The following is a 23,044-nucleotide window of genomic DNA, read 5'->3' as shown; positions in this document are numbered from 1 at the left end:
ACCTGAAGACCTGATCAGAAGCCTTCCTGCCTATTGCCACTTACTTGCCGAAGTAACAGAAACAGAACTAAGCTTGCGCTGTAAAAATGATCCGCGGAGTCTCACGGGGTGCAGTGACACGCAGACATGCATACACACAAACACACACACGTACACGTACCGATGTGAGCGTACCGTTTCCCACACGACGACCACCAGGCAGCAACCATTTGCCAAGCCCACAGCGACATCACGTACCTCACCTGGCTTTTTAATTTTTTTTTCTTCCCTGGGGGAAATGCCCATTTGGCGCCGTGCCCTCGGTCGCTGCAGTGCCGGCAGCCGAGCCAGCCAGACGCGAGCCCCAGGGACCGTGTCCCTCCCGCCCTCCGCCGCCCCCGACCGCCGCCCCGAGCCGGGCCGGTCCGGTCCGCGCCGTCGGGGCGCGCCGCTGTCCGTGGTGCTGAAGCGGCGGCGCTGGCTCCACGCGGGCCGCTGCTGGTGCGGCCCCGCCCGCGCAGCGGGCGGCCAAGCCGTGCCTTGCTGCCTGCACTCCTTTTCCCACTTCTTCTTCTTCTTCTTCTTCTTTTTTTTTTTTTTTTTCCCTAATGCTGGTTCTTAAACCTCTTTCTGCCAGTGCGTTGCAACTACGGCTTTCACTGCTGCTGCCTGACCTGCCGGCCCCGGCCAGAGGGTTCAGCACGCCCAATCCAGCAATCCCCTTCTCTCCTTCCGGAGCTTTCCCATGTCCGAAGAGTATTTAATAGGCCACACACGTTTTAGCTTAAGGCTATGTCCAGACAGCCAGCTACCGCTAATCATAAAGACTTCTTTCCAGACATATTACCTAAGCAAAGGGGAACTTTGCAGAAAAACATGTTTTTTTTCCTGGGAGAGGGGAGATTTGAATTTTCCTTCCTCTGCCATCGCTGTCATCAAGAGCCACTGAAAACGACACACCAGAGAGGGGACGGGCCGATGACTAGACAATTCACTGTTAATAGCTATTTTCTGCCTAATTTCACTTTAGCGCCGTTTATCGACAAATGTGACAGACGTGAGTGCATTATTGGTAGAGATACTAAGCTTTGAAATAAAATGCGTAAAGTTTGCCTTTTGTCGCTAAAAGCTGGTCACTAATTACAGCTGGGGGATTGTTCCTTTTCAAGGGAGTAGGAGGAGGAGATGAAATTGGAATCCTGAGTACCAGACCTGACAGGGAATCTGCTGAGAGCAGTCTTTTCATTTCCTGAAGGTTCAGAAAGACACACTTCTGATTTCTAATACACATTTTGGCTTTCCTTTTAAGCCAAATTTCTTTAGTTCTCTACAGCTGTATGTTCATACAATTTTTATAATTTCGGGGGGGGGCAATGCATTGAATTGCTTAGGAATTTCAGAAAACTTACTCATTTTCTTCCTTTCCTCCTTTCTTTTTCTCTTCTCATACATTGCCAACATTCTGCTAAGGAACAGTCTCATTAGCTTAAAACACATTCAGCACAAACTGGACGAGGTGAGAGAGTAACCAGCAACTAAACCTAGTAATTCCAAAGATGGCAACACCATGCACAGGTTTTACAGATGTTTTCTACTTAGTCTCTGCTTCAAAACTCAGCCTAAAACAAATAATCATTTTTTTTTCCTGAAAGACGTATACAAAACTTGTTGATGTACTCACAGCATAAAGAACATGACCAAGTTTGTTGTTAATTGGGGTATCATTAGGAGACTTTCAAAAGCAGGTTTGCTATATGAAAGGACAAAAGTTGCCATAATTGGACAAGGGTCAGCACCAGGTGTAAGCTGAACAGCAGTGTAAACTCAGAGGACCTTCTTGAATACTAACAGACATGCTGTTGTGCTGAGAGCACAATTTACACATGCAGTTCCACAGACAGTGTGTGAACAGGCATCACTTCATGCAGGACTTCGGAATAAGCAGCAGCTTTGAGGGAGCAGCCACCCCCCACCTCGCTCTTTATTCAGTCCTTAGATCCACCAGCTTGGCACTTGTTCCACCAGGGAGTTATTCCCTTTTTCAGAGTGCTGCTGATTCAAAACGCTGGTGATAGATTGTAAATAATCAGCTAAAGACTGCGTGTTCTAGAAAAACATCAAATGCATTTGGCATATAACTAATCACATAGAATGTGAAATCAGGCCCTGTATAACACTCAGTTACGGTCACAGCGGTAGGATAGGGAGATCATAAGGAACATAAGGCGATACATAAAGAAGCACGTTTTCTCTTTCATTGTATTAATCATTTATAAACACTCAAGGACACTCTCAAGAAACACTACTTTATGTCTCCATTTGAAATCGCATGCCTCTTCATTTTTCCACCTTGTTACATGCAAATACCAGAATATTCTAAATAAGCACTTCCTTTCTGCAGGGTGTAAGTGCTTTGCTATTGGAAATATATTATATACACTCGTGTGTTTTGTGTCAGGAAAAAAAAAAAAAAGAAAAAGAACAGCCACGTCTACGAAGCACTTCGGATTCTGGGAAGAAAATTACAATCAAGTGCAATGAAGGTCAAGCAGTATAAGAAATAAAAGGCACGTTTCTGAATACCATGCAGAATTTTTCTCTTCCATACACCACCACGTTTTTCTCTGCAGACACTCTTATCTGTACAAGACATAGGAATCAATCGCATAATGAGTAAAAGCTTTTTTTCTTCCTTCCTTCCTCTCTCCCTTCCTCCCTTCCCTCCTTCCTCTTTCTTTTCCTTCCTTCCTTCCCGCGTTTCCTTCCCTCCCTCCCTCCCTCCCTCCTCTCTTTCCCTTCCTCCTTTCCACCCAGAACGTCTGTTACAAAAAATCTCTCTCATGGGTACGCCTGCTCACAGAAGGACAAATCGCAAAGGCAGCTATATAAACTTTACGGGCGCGGTGCTGAAACATGTATGGCCACAACTGCATGGAGTGGAACGGGGGAAAAAAAAAAAAAAGAGGTGGGGAAAAGGGGAAAAAAAAAGAAAGGAAAAAAAAAAAAAAAAAGGCTGTTTTCCCGGCAGCCCTTCATGGGAAGGAGCGGTACCCGAGAGCCAGCCGCCCGGGCCGCGCCGTGCCGTGCCGTGCCGTGCCGCGCCGCGCCGCTCCCGCGCGGCGGGCCGAGAGGACAGGAGCCGCCGCTTCTCCACGCAGCTGTCCGCGCTGCCGGAGCCGTGCCCCGCCGCCCCGGACACCGCCCTGCGGCGCGGCGTGGGAAGGGAGGCGCGGATCCGCCGCGCTGCGCCGAGCGGACACGCGTGGCCGCGGGCGCCGCCCGCGGAATCTCCGGCCAGGCCCACCCGCGCCCGCGGAGGCGGCCTCGCGCGCCGCAACGCAGCCTGAAACCCGGCGCCATGGGGCCTGGCGGAGTGGCGGTGGGCACGGCCAATGGGCGGCCGTCATCTGGCCGGGGGCGGGACGAGCGGGCGGTGGCCGGGCCAATGGGAGGGCGCGCGGAGCCGCTAGCAGGTTCCGTTGCGCCGGGGTGTGCGGAGACGCTGCTGCGCGTGGCGCCGGGGTAGGCGAGGGGCGGCCGCCGGGCGGGGGAGCCGGGGGGGGGTTGGTGGGGGGGAGGGGGAGAGGGGGGAGAAGCGTGTGCGCAGCCGCCCGCGGACACGCGCCCCCCCCCCCCCCCCGCCTCTCCCCCCCCCCAGCGCACACGCCCACGGCCGCGGGGCCGGTCGCGCCACGCAGACGCACGCAACCCCCCGGCACGGCACGGCGGGGCGGCGGGCAGGGATCCGGGCGGCGGAGCCGCTATAAATCTGCGGAGCGGTCCGCCTCCCGGCACGGCAGAGCAGCGCACGGCACGGCGCGGCGCAGCGCGGCACGGCGTCCTCCCCCCCGCAGGCACCCCGCGATGCAGCAGCGGGTTGGGGCGGCGCGGCGCTAGGAGGGACCGGCAGGCAGGGAGCGGGAGCCAGGAGCCCGTCTCTGAAATCGCCCTTCCACCCCGCGCCTCTTTGTTCCCGTGTTTCTCCCTCCCGCCCTCCCCGCTTTTTGTTCGGCTGGGCTGCGAGAGGAGGGTCGTCCTGTCACTCTCTCGCTTTTTGAGTTCTCCCTTTTCTATTTTTTAATTTTCTTTTTTTTTTTTTTAATTTTTTCCTCTTTTTGATTTTTTTTTCTCCCCAGTGTTGGACTTTTGGGGGAGGGGGGTAGCGGATTTTTTTTTTCCTTTGGTGTTTTTTTTTTTTCCTTCCTTTTAGAACTGTCCCTAATTTAGCTCTTGTGTGTTGTCTTGAGAGAACTATCCATCTGCCTCTTACTCCTCTTTATTGGGAGAACTGCACCGTTACTTTTTTTTTTAAGCCGAGGAGGGGAAGGTAAGTTGTGGCTTGCTTCTCTCCGTGACCGTATGGGCGCGATGGGTTCCACGCGCGGTGCATGCCCTGCACGCCGGTTACCGGTGTCGGCTCCCTGTTAACACCGTTCCTGCCTGAGTCACGCCCTTCGCGCGTACTACAGCGCGCCCGCGGAGCGGCTGGAAGCGTGGGGAGACCCGCGGCCGAAGCCGGGGGGGGGGGGGGGAGTGGTGGTCCACGCCGCGCCCACGCGGGAAAGCGTGCACGTCCCTCAGCTGTCCCGGCCCAGCTGCAAAGTTCCCCGCCACGCCACGCCGCGCCGCGTGCGGAGGGACGGGCCCGCGTCCCGCGAGCGGCAGGGATCGCTTTGAGGAGATAAACCCGCATTTGCAGATGAGCCGGGATAAGACCCCCGCGCCTAATGGCATTACAGCTGGCGCCGCGGTCCGCGGCTTTTTCGTGGGGCGCGGAGGCGGCTGCGTGTCACAGCGCACAAAGACGCGTCCGGCCGGAGCAGGACAGCGCAGGGCGTATTTGTCAGCGGGTGCGGAGAGTAGGAGGGGAGGGGGACGGCGAGGCTAGGAGAGCTGGGGTGGGTCACCGGCGGGGCGGGGAGTGGGGGGCCGTGTCCTTCCGTGGGGATGGATAAGGCGCTGCGGGAGGGGGCGCGTCCCTTTGTTCGGGGCGGTGTGCGCGGTGTTTGCGCGGCGGCGGGACCGGTCTCTGTCCGTGGTCCTATTTCCACCTGTGACAGCAGCGGGCGTGGGGGCGGCGCGAGCGGGCCGGGCGCGGGGCTGGCCGCGCTCCGTCTGCCCGTTTCCAAGGACCGGTGGTGCCGGTGCCGGCGTTGGTGCGGAGGAGTCCTTGCGCACGGAGGGCACACCGAGCCGTACCATCCCCCTGGGGACGGGACCCCCATCCCCCTCTCCCGGTGACACCCCCTCGAGTGACACCTCGCCCGAAGGAGCGGAGCCTTCTTGGGGGGAGGGGGCCGGCGCGGCGCTCGGCAGCCGCCCTCTCCCGGGGACGGAGGAGGGTGGGGGGGGGTACCCCGCGCCGTCGGACGCCTTCGGACAAACGGGACGGTGCCTGTCGTAGCGGCTTAGTGCCGGCCGCGGGGGCTCCGCGCCGGCACAGCTGCCCCGGGAGAGCCGCGGACCTCTCGCTGCCGCTGCGCCCCGTCGGACGGGGGTCTGAGGGGCTCGTCCGACCTGCCGGCCCGCGGTTCGGAGAGGAGGCAGCGCGGGACCTCCGAGGGGCAGGGCGAGGCAGGGAGCACTGTGGGAGGGAGCCCTGCCCCTGACCCCGCCGGGGACCCGATGCCTGAACACCGACGGGAACGGCAGCAGCGAGCCCGCCCCCCACCCTCGCCCACTGGGGGCCGCCCGCTGCCGCGCTCTCCCCCCGCCCGCTGCGGGGTGCCCGCTGGTCCCGGGGGCGCGGCCCCGCGGGCGCGGGGCTTCTTGAGTGGCCGCTGGCGGCGTCACTCAGGCGGCGGCCGCGGGGGCGGGCGGTGGGGGCCTTTATCAGCCCGCCGCCACCTTCTTCCCCACTACTTGTGGCGGAGCGGCTTCGGTCTGCTGGGGTGGCGGTAGCAGCACCGGTACTGGCGGAACCAACGGGTGAGGTGGCCGCGGGGCGCCGCCTGGCCCTTCCTCTCCCCTGCCCTTCCCCAAGCTCGGCGGCAGCGCGGGTCCCGGGTTGTTAAAAGGAGGGCGCGTTGAGGGGCTCAGAAGGGCGGCGGGGGCTTGCGGGCAGCCGTCGGGGAGGTCCTGGCTGAGGCACGCATGGGGGAGAAGGGGACGCGGAGCGGGGCTGCAGCCCGCGCAGGGAGGGACTGAGTGAGGGGCCGCCGGTACCTGGCCAGGGCCCCTCTGGGAAAGGGGTGAAAACCTGCTGTGTGCGGCGACCTTCCACTCCCGCGCCGTCGCGGGTGACCAGTAGCTTTCCCCGTTGCAAACCCCCCGGTATTTGCGGCGTTACATCGAGAGAGGCTTCCTCTTGCCGACAGTGTTTTGGTAGTTTTTTTTTTTTTAATTTATTTTCTGTCCCTTTTCTCCCCCTTTCTCCTGCTAGATGGGCTTCATCGCTTTTTTTTGTTTTGTTTTGTTTTACCCTTGAGGGTTTTCTCAATGCCTCTCCTCCCCCCTCCCCTCGTTGCCCATGTGGCGCTAATTGGGCGAGTTTAGCACCTGTTCTCCCGACAAAACACTGTTCAATAAACGCTTTGTTTTGTCTGCAGCATCTCCCTGAATGTCTGTCTCCCCCTGCCCCCCTCGACCACTTGAGCCTAGCTCCCCGTTCTCCTGCACCCCTCTCCTTCTCCTCCCCCCCCTCCGCCCCCTTGTTCTGACCTCGCTCTCACCGGATCGCTGACGTCCACAATGGTGCATCTGCCGCCCTCGGCCCGCGCCCTTTTGCCGGCTGGGGGGCGGGGAGGCTCCGCTGGGGCTGTGGGGGGTGGTTGCGGGGGGGAGGGGGCGTGGGGTGTCTGCAGCCGCAGGGGTGTTGTGGCTGCCTCCCGGCGCACCTGTGCTGGGGGGGAGGGCAGAGCTGCGGCGGGTGGGGCCGGTCCCGAAGCCGCCGGGCCCGGTGCAGCCCTTGCTGCGATGGAGGACGGCGCGGTAGCCCCGGGGCGAGCGACCCGCTGCCGTCCAGCCCCGCCCTGGGGGTCGTCGGCCCTGCATGGGCTGGCGAATGGAGGCCCCCCCGAGGTGGGGTGGAGGCACGGCCGGTTTATCGTCTGGTTTGTTTTATGTCGGGGGTCGCTTCACGCTTTCGGCGGCCGCCCCCGCCCCGCGCTGCAGGGGCTGTGCCGAGGTTGTCGGGGTTTGCCCGCCGCTTCGGGTTGTCCTGCCCCGCAGAGAGGGAAGGCTCCTCGTCCCGCGTCGTGTGCGTGGATTACCTCGGTAATCCCCCATGCGCATCAGTTTAAACACGGGTGTAATCTGTCAGAGCAGTAAAACCGATCTTTAGTTTAAAACAGAACAAAACCACAAAACAATACCCAGCAAAAACTAAATGAAGTGCTCTTACTGCAGTTGATTTAATTGAAGCGTCCGAGACTAGTATGTATTGCTGTGTTTATGGAGTTTTGAGGACAACTTTGGTAAAACAGTTCAGCAGCTACATGGTGCTTCCGCGTCTGGTTTTCTTACACGTGATTTTTGATCAAGCAGCAATATCTGATTGAGTATTCCACAACGTACCTGTTCTTTAAAGGTGAAAGATTCCCGGTTGTTTTTTTTTTTTTTTTTTTTTTTTGTGCTAAAAAAAAAACCCCTCCGTGCCATTTGCCTTTTATTTATCTGTGCCTCGATGGCCAGTGTTAAACTGAGGGAGTCTGGAAAATACTTCAAAGCAGGAACCTGTTCTGTTGAGGAAATGGGCACCAGGGTATTAGCTGCAGCTTCAATTTTGCATTTTTCCTTTAATCCCAAAGATCCTGAATCCTGAGACTACGTTCAGTTTTCCTCCTCTCTCTCTTCCCTGGCCTCTTGGAAATGCTGTACTGGGGGGTGATAGTTTTAAGAGTGGATTTTGAGTCTGTTTTATAGCTGTTATGCATAAAACATTTCTTTTGCAAATACAGAATTGATAATTCTACACAACGATTAAAATAGAATATTAATTAATGAAAGAGAAATGCAGATACTTGTAGTTTTTGCTGTGAAATATTGAGAGTGTTTGCAGCTATAGACACACGAATGACCTTGAAACTGCGAAGGGATTTTATTACGCTTACTAAAATCCGACAAAGCACATCTTTAATGCTTCTTTCAAATGTCCTGTGGCTGTACCTAAACTGATATCTCCATTCAGAAATAGCTGTCTTCATTTCGTATGTTTTTATTCTGATGGAGTGGTTGATCCTTTCTATAGGCAGTAGAAATTTTTTTAATTGCTCTAGTCTTTGTGACAGATACCTCTTCAATACGTTCATATTTGCATAAATCTATTCCTATTATTGGCTTAATCATACTAGTATAATATTTCTGCATATAAATTCATTGCGACTTTCCTCTCCTAATGTGAACATCAATTTTCACTCTTCTCCCTGGATTCTTTTTAAAAACTGTTTTTCAGTGAGAGGGGAAGATCCTTTTATCAGTGCGGGTTTTGTTGTCATTGATTTACTTACTGCCTCTTCAAAAATCGTGAACTACCGCACTTTAGATTGAGCTGGGTGATCCAGGTGTAGTGAGTTGAAATTGTTCTAAACAGCTGCTAGATTTGGAGTATCTGCTTTAAAAAAAAAAACAGACCCAAACCACACCCCACAAATAACAAAAAAAAAAAAACCCAAAAAAGCCCCACACACAAAAAGGATTTCAGATTATTTCCCAAGTTTCTGCGTGGCAATATTCAAACTACTGTGAGGTGCCAGGCCAAATGAATTCTATTAAAGCCCCTGTAACACTAAGCTGGATTCTTGAAGGGACAAAGCTGAGCTTGCTTTATTTGGGGACTAAGTAGGAAATAGATGACATGTAATCCAGTGTTCTAAAAGCCCAAGGAATACTTCAGCTTTCCTGTGCTTCTTAAAATAAGTAAATGCTGTTGCAGAGGTGGACTTTGCAGGTAAAAATAGTACCAGGATGTAACCCCAAGCTCCTTCCTAGTAACAGTGATGCTGAAACGCTGCTTTTATAGGTAGAGCCCTTGCTGTTTTACAGTGTAATGGCTTTTGATTATATTTGTTGCCGCTGATGTTCTTCATAGCAATAAAACAGATTGTTAGCTAATGGATAAACTCAGTTTGTGATGAATATACATTTCAATCTTGCTTTAAAGCAGCCTTTGCTTTTGCTCTAATGCTTTTCTAATGGATTCTCATGTCTACAGAGGGCAGTGAACGTTATCAGCTGTTGCTAAGACTTAAAAAGTGAGAGAATGTTGCCTGTGTGCACAGAGCTTTCTTTTCCTGACAGCCCCCAAATCAGTTGAAAAATCACAATACTATCCAGCAAGATTAGCTAATGATGCTTTGGGTTTCAACATCTGTAGCTGCAATTCTGAAGGAAGCCTGTACACGTTTTTTGATCTGTTGCTCGTGTGAATCTACCTAATTTGCCTTACTGGGAAGGATTAGTTCTGGAGAAGCTGCTGTAACAGAGTTAGAGTTCATAGCTTTTAGCTGCTACAACCAGTGGGCCAGATCGAGGTGTTTTGTTGCCTAATCCTTGTTGAAATTTTAAGTCATCCTGAGTTTCTGGTGGCAAAATAACACAAAGAGGCTCCTTGATTGATGTCCACTGAAGCTCAGAGAAGCTGCTGATGTCAAGCAAGCAGCTTTGACCCAGTAGGCATTGCTGTTGATTTTTTAGGGTCTCCTAGCATCTAATATTTTGCCAGTGAGCCACTGAATACTGTGCTAAATTCGACAGAAGCAGGGATTAGAGAACAGCTAATTGTTCGTCTTCTCTGCTTTTGGAAGGGCTTGCTGTTTTGCGTAGGCTTTCTGGAATACAGCTCTGCAGAAAGTACACCTTGGAAAGGTGACCTCAGTGAAACACTTGGCTTCAGTAGTCAGTGTTTTTGTGGGGAATGCAATTTTTCAGCTTTGAACCTAAGTGAAATAGTTACAAACAGCTTATGGCAGAAATCTTAAGAAAAGCATGCTTCCTCGGAAACTTATTTAAAAATTCTAAACCCACATCAAGGTTTTTAAATAGCTTGGAGTCTAAATCTGACTTTGCTGGCAAAATAGCTGGAGATTTAGGAGCAGTAATTATATAATAACAAACATTGTAGTGGAAAGGTCTTACCTGCATGCATTTGAAAAATGCAAATTGGGAACAAGCTGAAGCTTTCCAAATGGAGCTTAAACTAATGTCACACTGTTTTCTGTGCTGTTTGAGCCACTGTTCCTTGTGGTACTCCAGTACTTAAGCAACAGGGGTTTTAATTTGTTTGGATACTCATAGTAAGCCCAGACATCGTGTGGATTTGGAAAAAGCTGTAGTTTCCTACTAGAAAGTCGGGATGAGTGTGAGGTGTTTGAATGTCTTAGCAATGCTTCAGTGTTGTGAGTGCACCAGCTCAGGATCAGAATGAGAATCATTCCGGGCAGTTTGAGACTTACTGGTTCCTCGTTCCCTCGTATGGTCCTGACATTGCTGGTGACTCAAATGGCGCAGCTGCTGATCAGGAAACAGCACACACAGAGGCTTAGGCTGGAGGCAGCTGTAATGTGTTGCAATAATTAGTATCTTGGTTTGCTGTGTTTAACAAAAACCAGGTATATCCCAGTAAACCTGCAGTACTGGCCAGATGTCACAGAAACTAGAAAATACTAGACTGCTGAGGACACTGTAAGGTGGTCTTAAGGAACCCCCAGTCTTCACCTGAGTGTGGAGTAAATTTAGAAAATGTTTTATGCTGGACACTTACTGAATTGCTAGAATGTTATGTAAAGTGTGCATGTGCAGTTTCTTGAATACTTAATACCCGAGTACTGGTAAAATAGGGAACACTTAAATATTCAAATGCTTTGTGAAACAGTCTATGCAGAGTTAAGAAAGGCTGTTCCAGGTGTCCTGGAATATTAATCTGTGATGTACTGAGCAGCCTTTCTGTATGTAGGTCTGTGCTGGCTGCGTTTGCTTTCAGACACCTCAGGGTGAGTTTGTTTAACCAAGTACTCAGATTTAACTGAATCAGCTTTAAGTATTTTGTAGAGTGAAACTGCCAGTATTTTGTGGAATTAAAGTGCCATTGCGTGATTGCTGGAGTACTGATGTTCTTCTACACGTTAAATTTTAATGACAGAAATTAAATTAGTAGGATTTGAACTTGTTTACCAGTAGTATCCCTGCTCCTTACCCTGCTCTTAATATTTTTTCACAAGTAGAATTATGGTCAGAGAGGGTTCTTTGAGTCAGCTTTCTTGTGGCTTTTCTTTAGTTGCTTGTTGTTTCTTATGTTGATCTGTTGAAGATTTCTGCCATTTTACCGGGAGCGAGGTAGGACAAAGGAAAACAGGGGGATACTCTTTGTGCCATTTCCCCCTGGCCGAATTGCCAGGGTGAGGCAGAGGTTTCAGTGGGGTTTGCAGAAATTCAGACTGTACCTAGATGCCGTGGGGCTTCAGCATTTGAAAGGGGCCCCTTACGCTGGCCTTGTCTTTGATTTCAAGGTGTGTAGTAGATACATTCGGAGCATTAGCATTCATGGTATCTAAATTGAGTTGCGGGGGGAAAACTTGTGGGTTTGAGAGCCTTGAAATCTAGAGCTGTGTCTGTTTTTACTGAGATTTGGACAGTCAGCCTTTGTGTGCAGCTGCCTGCAGGGTTTTGTTCCTGTGTAATGACTTGGGAAGTTTACTGTTTGTATAGCTTAATGTAGATAAAATCAGCTAAGGACATGGTGATGTCTTTTAGTAATGGAACTGTAAAGACCCTTGAAGAAATGGAGTTTCCTGTTTTAGGCTTACCCCAATAGATATGTAGTTTATACTTGGCCTTGTGAGCATGGCACGTTGTGTTTTGCAGTTGTTTGTGGCATGTGATTTTTAGCTTCAGTACCAAAGTGGAGCATTCCTCCACTTCTTATCTGTTAATAACTTCAATATTTTCAGTGTATCTGTGAGTATATTCTTGAAGTTACGATCTTCTCCCTTACATGCAGCAGAAACAGCTGTGCCTGGACTTCAGCAGCACCTTTGGAGAAAAGTGTACTTTTGATAGCTCGTGGAGCCAGTGGGGCACAAAGCACTTTTTTAGTTGTGGAAATAGTTTAGGTTCCTGCAACGTTGTTCCAGGTGACCATGAGAGAAGTGCATGCAAGGTGGAGAGGAGGAGGAGGTCCCTTGGAGCTCTACTCTAGTAAAGGATGAGGAAGCTGGATGCAGGAGGGGATAGGTCTTGTGGCTATCATGGCAGACTAACAGGTTGTTCGGGGATATTTCGTAGAATCGTAGAGTGGCTTGAGTTGGAAGGGACCATAAACATCATCTAGTTCTAACTCCCCTGCTGTGGTCTGAGACACCTTCTGCTAGACCAGGTCGCTCAAAGGCCCCATCCAATCTGGCCTTGAATTTGGACTTCTGAATTTGCTTTGAGCATATACATGCATAGCTATTGCACTGAAATGGATGGTACATCACAAAAATGCTAGCAGCAAACATGCCTTCACTGTGTTTTCATTTTATTTTTGTGATGGAGTCCTTGTTTCAGTGCCATCCATTTTGTTCATCCTCTTGAAATGCTGGAAAACTAATGCCGTGACCTTTGTTTTATTCATCTGTTGGCATTAAATTTCGTGTGCATCAACTCAGTTTAAAGGCAGAGCAAGATCTTGGGTTTATTTACTTTTTCTGTATCTGCTATTCATCTCCAGTCTTGAACCAGCAAATGTAAGTAGTTAAAGGTAAGAGATCAACACTATTGCTTGCATATCACTGTTGATTTAAGAAGGGCTTAAAATCTTTTAAATCTTAATATCCCAATACCTGCTATAATTGTAATTAGGATTACTTTTATGTCTAGTGACATGCTTAGAAGTCTCATCAGACTTCCTGCTGTGGTTCCTTTCTATCCAAAAATGCATTAGAAGCTGCTCTCTGTTTCCAAAAGAAGGACAACTAAAGTGAGAACTCTAAAACATCATGTGTTTCTCATAACAAACTATGCATGTACTGTGTGCATGCTAGTAGTGAAGAAATTAGTGTATTAATGAGTAACTTTTTCATTTTTATGTGCTTACACTTAGAGCTATAACCCAAAATTGAGTTCATAACCTAAAAGTGCTATTGGTAATCTGGCCAGAGCACCCATTCTGAAGGGAACTGGAAAGTTGCTGACAAAGTGAACTGAATAAATTGATGAAGACTTTAGAAGCTGCTTTTGCATTCAGATAGCTAAACTGTGAAACTTGGTGTTGCAATAGCACTTGCCTTGTCCTGCATCCATGGTTGAGATGTTGGTAGGTATGATGAGAGTTAGACTCATTAACTAACTGAGTAGCTGAACTTTTTCTGTAACAGTTGAGCAAACTCCAAGAAAATTGAATGGAGTCATGCTTGTCTCTTGATAGCGGATATTTTTATAAGAAGAGTAGTTCTTGTAGTGAAATTCCTCTGAACTAGTATAGCTGAAGTATAGGAAAACTAGTCATCCTGATAGAGACCAAGGCTTTTTTTGGATATAGTTCTGATCGAGGATCTCTTCTCTGATGAAATTATAACTGGGCTGCAGGGTTACTTTTTTGTGTGTGAAAGGTTTCTTGCACAGCTCAGTGTTTGAGATGGTGACTGTCCACATGGAATGGTATGACCCATGCAAAGATTTGAGCAGCCTAATCTAGTGGAAGATGTCCCTGCTGATGGAAGGGGCATTGAAACTAGATTATATTTAAATATTCCTTCCAACAGAAACCAGTCTGTGATTCTGATAAAATGTCTGTGAGAGGGACTCTCTGTCCAAGTTGGATAACAGTAGGAGAAATTTAGATTCCATTAATTTTGGGGACTGATAATCTAGTCTTTCAGAAATAGCTGTTACAAAAGGTGTAGATATTGCAGGCTTTTGCTGTGGCAAAAGTACAACCTGTTCTTCTCTTGTGGATGACCTTTTTTGATCTTTGCAAATACTGCATGTGTATAACCAGATGGAGTAAGGATTACGTGTTTTGAAACATGTTTAGGTGTTTTGAAACAAGGGATGTCAATGTTCCTGAGGAGATGCTAAGTCAAGTTGCCTGTCTGGTGTGAATTGCGTGATCACATGCACCAGGTTTCCTGTTCAAAGCAATGCATTAGAACAGAAAATGAGTTTATAAGATCTCTAGGAATGGTGTCCTTTTTTGACTAAAATCAGATACTGCATAGTTAATTTAACTTACGCTTCTGCATACTGAGCTCACATAATCTTGGTATATACTGTCGGAGTGCCCAAGATCAGGGACCTAATTTTAGTATCTGTTGCTAGTACTTGCTTACATATTCTAGTAAAATTAATGACCATCTAATTCTAATCGTTCTCCTGTTTGTTAAATTGAGTTGACTTGCCCTTTTAAAAACTGATTTACATATCTTTTAATTACTTACTTGCCTAAGAAGGCTGTACTACTTTTATCTGTACATATCTGAAAAATCTGACTGTTAGGCTTTTAGGAAGAGCTGTAGGCACATGATTTTAGTTATATGTTTAGTCCTAATTAGAGTAACTATGAGTAAATTCCATGAGATGCTATACATGTATACAGGACTTTCCATTGACCTACATGGATAGCGGTCTTCCAGTACCTCAAGGGGGCCTACAAGAAAGATGGGGAAAGGCTGTTTAGTAGGGCCTGTTGCGATAGGACGAGAGGTAATGGTTTTAAAATAGAGGGGGGTAGATTTAGATTAGAAATTAGGAAAAAATTTTTTACAATGCGAGTTGTAGAACACTGGAACAGGTTGCCCAGAAAGGTGGTGGACACCCCATCCCTGGAAACGTTCAAGGCCAGGCTGGATGAGGCTCTGAGCAACCTGATCTAGTTGGGGATGTCCCTGCTCCTTGCAGGGGGGTTGGACTAGATGACCTTTGAAGGTCCCTTCCAACCCTAACCATTCTATGATTCTGTGGATGGTTATGAAATGGTATACTTGGGTACAGTGTGATGTTGACAACACGTAGTACCACCTGCACAACTCTGATCACTTGGATGTGGATGGTAGGTTTTTGTCATGTGTGTGGACTGAAGGGTTATTTAATCCACAGTGAAAAAAATACAGAAGCTGTACAACAGGATTAAACGGGAATAGCATCAGTTTTTTTAAATGTAAAAGTATTTGGAGTATTGTGGATGATAGCGAAGAGGTGAACATGCCTTTCATATTCAAGTGCGAGATTAATAGTTTGAACAGTGTCTGTGACCCAAATTTGACAACTCATAAGGCTGATCAGTCACTTGGGATATCTCTTAAGGTATGCCTGACTCCATGTGATGCTCCAGCAGTAAGTATAGCTCATCTGTCCTTAGCTTCCAGGTGTGCCCTTCCTCCTGGTACATGTCAGGTCTGGTTTTTTTTTTTTTCCTGATCTGAGGAAGATGATGAGCTTACTTGCACACTTATGACACTACTGTCTTAAGTCAGTGATAGCCTCCAAATCAAAACTTTGGCGGCATCGTCATGCTCTCATGTTAAGCATTTTAAAAACTTACTTGATGGTCTGCTTGCTACAGAGGTTCTGCCTTGCTTTAACTTGAAGGTTGATGGGCAAACTTTTAAGATTTTTTTTCTTAATCCCAGATAGTAATGTTTTTGTAGGTTTTACATTTGGCTGGGGAACTTACACACTGTATCTCATAACTTGAAGAGTCATCTTCCACACCTGCTTGAACCCAAAACATGTCAGAGCAGGCTTTTAGCTACTGGGTCAAGAAAAGTGTTCCCTGAGGAGCAGTTTCCCACAGTTGGCTCCTCTGTAGCAGGCAGCCTTAGTTGAGAGCCTAAGCCTTTCTTGCTGCTGCTAGCTGTTGTTCAAAAATGAATGCTTTGTGTATAGCACAAAACTAGGTGGGACTAAATAGTGAGAAGCTATTCCTGTAGCAGAGGAACCTCTATGCCCAGCTCACGTTCCCTCTGCGAGGTGGCAGCTCGCTGCCCTGAGCATCCAAGGCAGGGCTCTGTGGGAGGGCGAGCTTTCTGGGAGGAGGTCCAGGGCTGCCCGTATCAGACGTGGTCGGTTCCAACTGGATCCGCAACTGCTGCACCACTGCAGGCCCTGGCCAAGCCTGTCAGGGGGGAGTCTGTGCTGCCTCCATGGAAGCCTGCTTAAGAAAGGACAAAGTAACACACAGGTGGAGAAGTATGAGGGGGAAGAAGCCTGAGGAAACAGCCCTGCAAGCGCTGAGGTCTGAGCAGGGGAGGAGGAGATGGTGCTGGTGGCCCGCGGCAGGCTGGCCCTGCAGCCAGGAGAGGAGATGGCGGCTGAGCAGGCCTTTCCCTGCAGCCCATGGAGAGGACGGCGCTGGAGCAGATACAGGCATGGCAGCCTGTGGAGCATCCTGTACCGTAGCAACTGGATGTTTCCAGAAGGAGCTGCTGGCTGTGGCAGGCCCTTGCTGGAGCCAGGGAAAAGTGTGTCTGTAAACCTCTGTCCCCCTTGCTCTGCTGTGGGGTAGTGGGGAGGAGGTAGGGGAGTTGGGAAGGGAGGATTGAAATAGAGCCAGGAAGATGAGGGTGGAGGTGAGGAGACAGTGGTTTAGTTCTGTTTCTCATTAGCTAAATCCATTTTAATTGACGTTACACTAAATACATTTTTCTCAGGTTGAGTCCATTTTGCCTGTGACACTAATTGGTAAGTGTCTTTCCTTGTCTTTTTCTTGACCCATGAGCTTTCTCATGCTGTTTTCTCCCGCTGTCCTGTTGGAGGCTGGGTGAGTATCTGGCAAGCCCCCCACACAGGTCACCCAGTCAGCAGCTTAGTCTGTGTCAGAGGGCAGTGAATCTCTGAAAAATGCACATTGTGCTGCTGGCTGGATGTAACTGGCTAAGCAGAGCAATATGTGTAAGGGTGAAGATGGCTGTGCTGTGTGTTAAAAGGCTTCTGAATTTAGGTCTGCCTACTCTGATGCTTGTGTGCCTGTGAGACATGGCTTCTCCAAACTCGGTCACCTAGTTAAAAAGGAATAACCAGGCTTTAGAGCGGACCAGGAATGTGCATCCAGGGTGTTATTAGGGAAAGGCTTTGTGTTTTCCTCTGTACTCCAAGTTGTGCTTGCAGGAAGAGATGGTTGTGTGTAAACGCTGTAGATCCTCAGGCAGGATAGCCGCTACGTGCATTTCTGTGAGTACCTGACCTGATGAGATTTTTATCTTCATTCATACTGGAATTTGATGAAGTTTTTTAGTGTTTGTGGAACAGACATTCCTGTTAGAGCAGGTATTCCTGATAGCCACAGATCCTGTCCTTCCCAAGGAGTCAGAAGTTGAGGTTTTCTTAGTTTTTAAGTAGGGAGTAGTTCCATGGCATATGACTTGGCCTATTCTTTTGTTAAACAAAGAAATTTTGTTAAACGAAGGACCCTGTTGAAATGGGTCCTACCACCTTCTGTGGTCAAGGCAACTGTTGTTGATGTCTTGTTTACTGCCATGATTAAAGACAGGCAGTCATCCTTCCCCAGTGCTGACAGACCTTAAATCGTCTTGCTCTGCTAGGTAATTGTCCCTTCTTTTGAGCAGTGAGAGTCAGCCTATTCTTATTAGGTGGTATACTCAGATGCATAGTAATTGCAAACAGGACAATGTACAGCCCTGTCGTGGGCAGACAGACACTGCAGTGATGCCAGCAGGACTACAAGGAGAAGGCCTTGGGCCCTGGCAGGCGGTGAGTTTCTTAGGACCAGAGAGGCTGGAGATAAGAGAAAGCTTTCCCCTCACAAAAACAGCTGGGCAGTGGGCCTGGGGTCTAGGGAGATGGTGCTGTCTCCCTCCTTGGAGAGTTTCCAGCCCACACAGGATAAAGCCCTGAGCAACCTGGTCTGACCCTGTGACTGAGCCTGCTCTGGGTAGGGGTTCAGACTGGAGACCTCCTGAAGTTGGTCTTGTGGGCCTGAATTACTCTCATCTGTCTACCCCGTTGGCCTATGAAATGCATTTTTTTGGACAGACAACTGAGATATGGCAGGATCCTCTGGTTTGATTTCATAGAAAGAAGAAACAAGCTCAACTCTGGTAAACAAAGCCCTTGTTTTCATAGCATGGCTGAAAGATCTTTTTTTTTTCGGGGGGGGGGGGGGGGGCTGCGTAGCTTTGACTTGCTGTATCTGACCTAAAAAACTTGAATTTTATCGAAGGGACAGGCTGACGTAGGAAGAAGATGTCAGGATTGGATTCTGATCAGACTCTTGAAAGGTCACTGGTTTGGAAGATGTGCTGTAGCTTTTCAGTTTTGTGTGATGTAAGCTTTATGAGGAGAAGAAGCTGACAAACCCAAGCTGGAATATTTTAATAACCAGAAATATCAGAGTATGAAACTACTGGCTGTTCTTATGAGTGCCTTTCAAGTAGAAACTCAGTCCTTTGCACTGTTTAACACTTGTGATACTACTTTGACACTCTCTCCCTGTCCTCTCCTTCAGGCTATAGGTATTTGGGATAACAATTGGGTACTTGATACTGTTACCCACTATGTGCGCAGCTGCCCTTACAAGTCGACTTTACAGTTAATGCATATTGTAAGTCAGCAGTTTTTCCCCAAGGTTTTTCTTGAATAGTAGTAGAGCCAAATGTTTGCCTTGTCCTTGTTCTGCAATTCCAAGGGGCTGTATGGTATTATTCTTTTGAGAGGGAAGAATTTAGTTCTTTTCTTCTATGTAAGTTGACTTATTCAAAGAATAAACAGTGATCTGTCTGAACTAGAGGATCAGCTTAGGGGCAAACAGGCTCCATATTTAGATTTTAAGTAGTCTTCAGAGCCCTCTTGGAGCTAAAAGGATGCACCTGTGCATGAACCACTCTTTTTGACAGCAGTGCCTGTCAGAAGGCTTTTGTGGAAATTCTGAAAGGGCCAAATGAGGATCCTTTGACAGCTGCAATGTTCAGTGTGGGGATGTTAGTGATCCTTTCTGGATAGGAGCTATAATGAGAGAGCTACTGGCCAACATTTACCCAATCTGTCTGTGCCAAGTAGAAGCTATTCAAAGTTAATTGTACATCAATTTAAGTGTGAGATTTGGCTTTTTTTTGAGAATGCTGGTTCAGATAGCAAAGTGGGTTTTGGGCACAGTTCTAGAACACATCTGAGCTTTGGCCAGGTTTGGCTTTTTCAGAGGCAGGTCGTCCAGTGTCCTGTGGATCAGGATAACTTGCTGTGGGCAATATCCATCAGAACAGTCCTTGGTGTAGTAAGAAAGGAAATGTGGCTTGAGAGAAAATGAAAAATGGAAAAATGTGGCTTAGGAGTCAGAAGACTTGAAGATCGCTGCAGTGATCAGAGTAAACCTGTTCATGTAGCAACATAATCTAAGTCTGGTTTATTTTATGGTGTTAGACTTGGATATCAGTTTTCTTCCAGAATTAACTTCTGCTGCTTTTCCAACTTCCTCGTTTGTGGAAGCAATTGTGGCATTATATAGTTAATTGGTAACTTAAGAAGAAGAGGCAAAGGACTAGCTGCTCTTCTGTGCTTCTCTGACAGAGGGACTTCTGTATAGCAAATAAAAAATGTAACAGCTTCGTCTGTACCCATTTACTTTTGACATAATGCTTCTGGCATGAACTCCTGCTTCTGGTGATAAGCTGGTAATGCATAAAAGGCGTGCCTCTTCTGCAATTAACAGTATATGGCCAACTGGTCACAACTTACTGTATCAGCAGTACCTTACTTGCTGTCCATTTTTCTGTGTTACATAATACCAGGTGATCTCCGGAGGATTGGGATGCAGAGAGTGAAGAACTCTCATGTGCATGAAAGGCAGTGGTGGCAGAAGGGGGAAGCAGAGATCACAAGTAGCTGTCCTTGTTCTGCATTTACTTCACTTTGCTGCAAAAAAATATTTAACTTGCAATATGATGTGGACAATTTTCTTAGGTAAAAAGGAATGGAATACATGTTTAAGCAGCCTTTCCCAGTGTCTTCTGTGGGACAAAGTAGTGATCATGAAAACCGGGTAACTATCTCGAGGATTGTGAAGAATTGGGAAACATGACTGTTTTAAAGTAAGCTGCTAATGGTTTTGCTTTAGCTTCTTAGCATTGATACTGATGTGTTCTTCACTGCCTGCAATACTTCAAGTGCAGTGCATACCTCATGTGAGCGGCCTCCTAAATGCACTTAAAAATAAGGATCCTAAACTGGACTTCTGGAGCATCCTACCTTGTGGCCATTCGTTCCAGTTAGCAGTTGGGATTATCTGTGCCGATCAAAACCAAAACAGTTGCTGTCTTCTACAGCCAGATTACTTCTTCAAATTCAAAAGATATCTCTTGAGATGTACAAGAAATTGTTCTCCTTAAATGGGAGGAGATCAGCAGATCTAAAACTGCTGATGTGGGACTGCTAGTAACTCAACATTGTAGTGTTGAAATATGTCACTTTTTGTCTTTATAGAACTAGAGCATTAACCAAAGTTAATGTTTCAGTCTAATAAAATTAGTGGTGAAGTCCTGTTCTCTCTGCCTTCCTGATTCCCACTTCTCTCAGGAGAAGTTCGCTGCTCAGGATTTAATCCTGATAATAGTTTTGATACATCAGAGTTGAGAGAGGTACACTGAATAGATTGTGGTGGGGCTAGCAAAGGTTCAACCGTGCAACCAAAACGTGGGAGCGTGTTCTGGTTTTGTTAGTGGGGGGGGGCCTAAGGTGGTAGCTTCTGTAGGAAACTGCTAGAAGTCGCCCCCCTTTGTTCAGTGGACTCGGCCGGGCCTGGGGCGGAGCCACTGCTGGCCAAGGCCGAGCCGATTGGTAGCAGAATGTTCCGTGATAACGCCTCTGTGATAACTTATTTAAGAAGGGGAAAACAGGAAAAAAAAAAGGGGAGAAGATGTGAAGAAGCTGAGCTGGGGGCAGAGAGGGGGAGGCGTGAGCCTCATGGGCCTTGCAGGCCTCACCTTCTGGCCTTCCGCCGGGCAGCCGACTGGGCCCAACTCGGCCCGGCCTGGCTGCAAGAAGTGGAGAGGAGATGAGAAGTGAATAAGATGTAAAAAGGATCCTGAGAGGTGTCTGCCAGCCTGATGTGAGGAACGGTTGCAGACGCCAAGGTCAGTTCAGAAGGAGGGGAAGGAGTAATGCAGCTCCTGGCCAAGATTCCTCTGCAACTTGTGGTGAAGACTGTGGTGGAGCGGGTTGTCCCCCTGCAGCCTATGGAGGTCCACGGAGGGGCAGAGATCCACCTGCAGCCTGTGGAGGACCCCACGCCAGAGCAGGTGGAGGCCTGAAGGAGGCTGTGGCCCGTGGAGGGCCCGCTGGGACAGCTGTTCTGGAGGGACTGCACCCCGTGGAAGAGATGACCCACGCCGGAGCAGTTTCACGAAGGACTGTGGCCCGTGGGAGAGACCCCACGCTGGAGCAGAGGAGGAATGCGAGGAGTTCTTCCCCTGACGATGACACAGCGGTGTAAAACAACGTGTGATGAACTGACCACGACCTGCATTCCCTTTCCCCCCGCCCCCCCGTGCCGCTCGGGAGGGGAGGTAGTATAGATAATGTTAAGCCCGGGAAGAGGGAGGGGTGGGGGGAGGTTATCTTGTTCTCTGTCTCATTATCCTGCTGTTTTTAGTAATAAATGAATAGTTCTCCCTAAGTCAAGTCTGTTTTGCCCGTAACAGTAACTTTAAGGATTTTCTCCCTGTCCTTATCTCAAACCTTGAGCCGTTTTTCCTTATATTATCTCTCCCTGTTCTCTCGGAGGGTGGGGGGAGTGAGAGATTGACTGCGTAGTCTGGTCCCGATCGGGGCTGAACTACGACAGAGCGATAACATGGGGAAACTTACTCTATCCGAGCTATTGAATCCAGTCATGTGAACAGGTACAAAGGAAACTGGAGAAGCCTGGAAATAGACTGATATTGTATGGAGGAAGAAAAACTCCAGAGCTATAGCAGTCGCATGAAACTCCTGAATGTCCTTGTTTAATCCTTTTTCTATGACTAGATGTTAATAAGTTCTACCACAGTAGCTGTTCTCTTGATATCTGGGTGAGACCTTCAGACTCATCCTTTCCAAGTGATGTCAAGAAGGAATCATAAAAGGAATGCTTGATCTCCTTGTTCTAAAGAAGCCTGCCTGGATTTTTATACATCTTTTCAGTCCAGTGAATTGTAACAGCCTTTCAAATTAATAATGAAAAATAGCCTCTCCTCAAGGTCAGGCTGCAGAGTGAACCAAGCTGGTGTCATCAGTTTATTAAGGAGAGTGGCATTTGGAATACTCCTAACAGTGAGCAGCTGGCAGTCTCTGTGGCTCTTCCTCTGAAAGCATGCTTCACAAGTTAGTGGCAGTGTATTTTCCTTGAACTGCTTTGCTGTTCCTTGATTAGGAAGTGCTTATGACTTACTGTGATGTGTGGGTGTAGCCACAGCACAGCTTCTTGGTGTCTAATCAACATTTTCCTGCTTTATTTTGCATTCTAAAACTAATCGTGCTCCAGCTAAATGTAGCCACCCTTAAGACCTGCAGCACTACTACTGTGTATCAGTAAAACATGCTTGCACATGGTACAAGAAACAGACCTGTGCTTGTTTTCTTCCCTTATCCTTTCACGGGGGGACACTTTTTAGCAGGGCCTGTAGCAATAGGACAAGGGGTGATGGTTTTAAACTAAAAGAGGATAGATTTAGACTAGACATTATAAAGAATTTGTTTACAATGAGAGTGGTGAAACACTGGCACAGGTTGCCCAGAGAGGTGGTGGGTGCCCCATCCCTGGAGATGTTCAAGGCCAGGTTGGATGGGGCTCTGAGCAACCTGATCTGGTTGGAGATGTCCCTGCTCCTTGCAGGGGTGTTGGACTAGATGGCCTTTAAAGGTCCCTTCTAACCCAAAGTAATCTATGATTCTACGATTCTTTCTCCACCACACAAATATTTGGTTAGGGAAAGGATTGTGTTGACATATGGATTGTAAGTGACATGGGATTTACGTATTTTCCACTCTTTTGTGAGAAGCAGGGTATAGTTCTTTTTGAAGTTGTCTAGCTTACATGTAATAGTGTCTGATTTGGAGAAGGTAAGTGGAATCTGTGAGGGCTTCAAGTAGCCATGGTCATTGTGGGGCCACCTGCCAATGAGCAAACAATTGATATTGCAGTTGTGTACTTAACAGTCCA

At 48.3% G+C, this 23,044-nt stretch overlaps 1 protein-coding gene across 3 annotated transcripts in view; it reads left to right on the top strand.

The window, feature by feature from the left end:
• Positions 1–3,957: 3,957 nt before the first annotated feature.
• Positions 3,958–23,044, top strand: part of ELAVL2 (ELAV like RNA binding protein 2) — an 84,042-nt gene continuing 64,955 nt past the window's right edge. For all 3 annotated transcript variants that reach the window (XM_086770097.1, XM_086770096.1, XM_086770095.1), the window contains exon 1: positions 3,958–4,306. The gene's annotated coding sequence lies outside the window, so the exon portion shown is untranslated. The remainder of the gene's footprint in view (positions 4,307–23,044) is intronic.

Source organism: Chlamydotis macqueenii, chromosome Z, assembly GCF_036417535.1.
Source record: "Chlamydotis macqueenii isolate bChlMac1 chromosome Z, bChlMac1.mat, whole genome shotgun sequence".
NCBI lineage: Eukaryota > Metazoa > Chordata > Aves > Otidiformes > Otididae > Chlamydotis > Chlamydotis macqueenii.
Note: the sequence above shows the minus strand (reverse complement) of the source record. Positions and strands in the feature narration are given on the sequence as shown.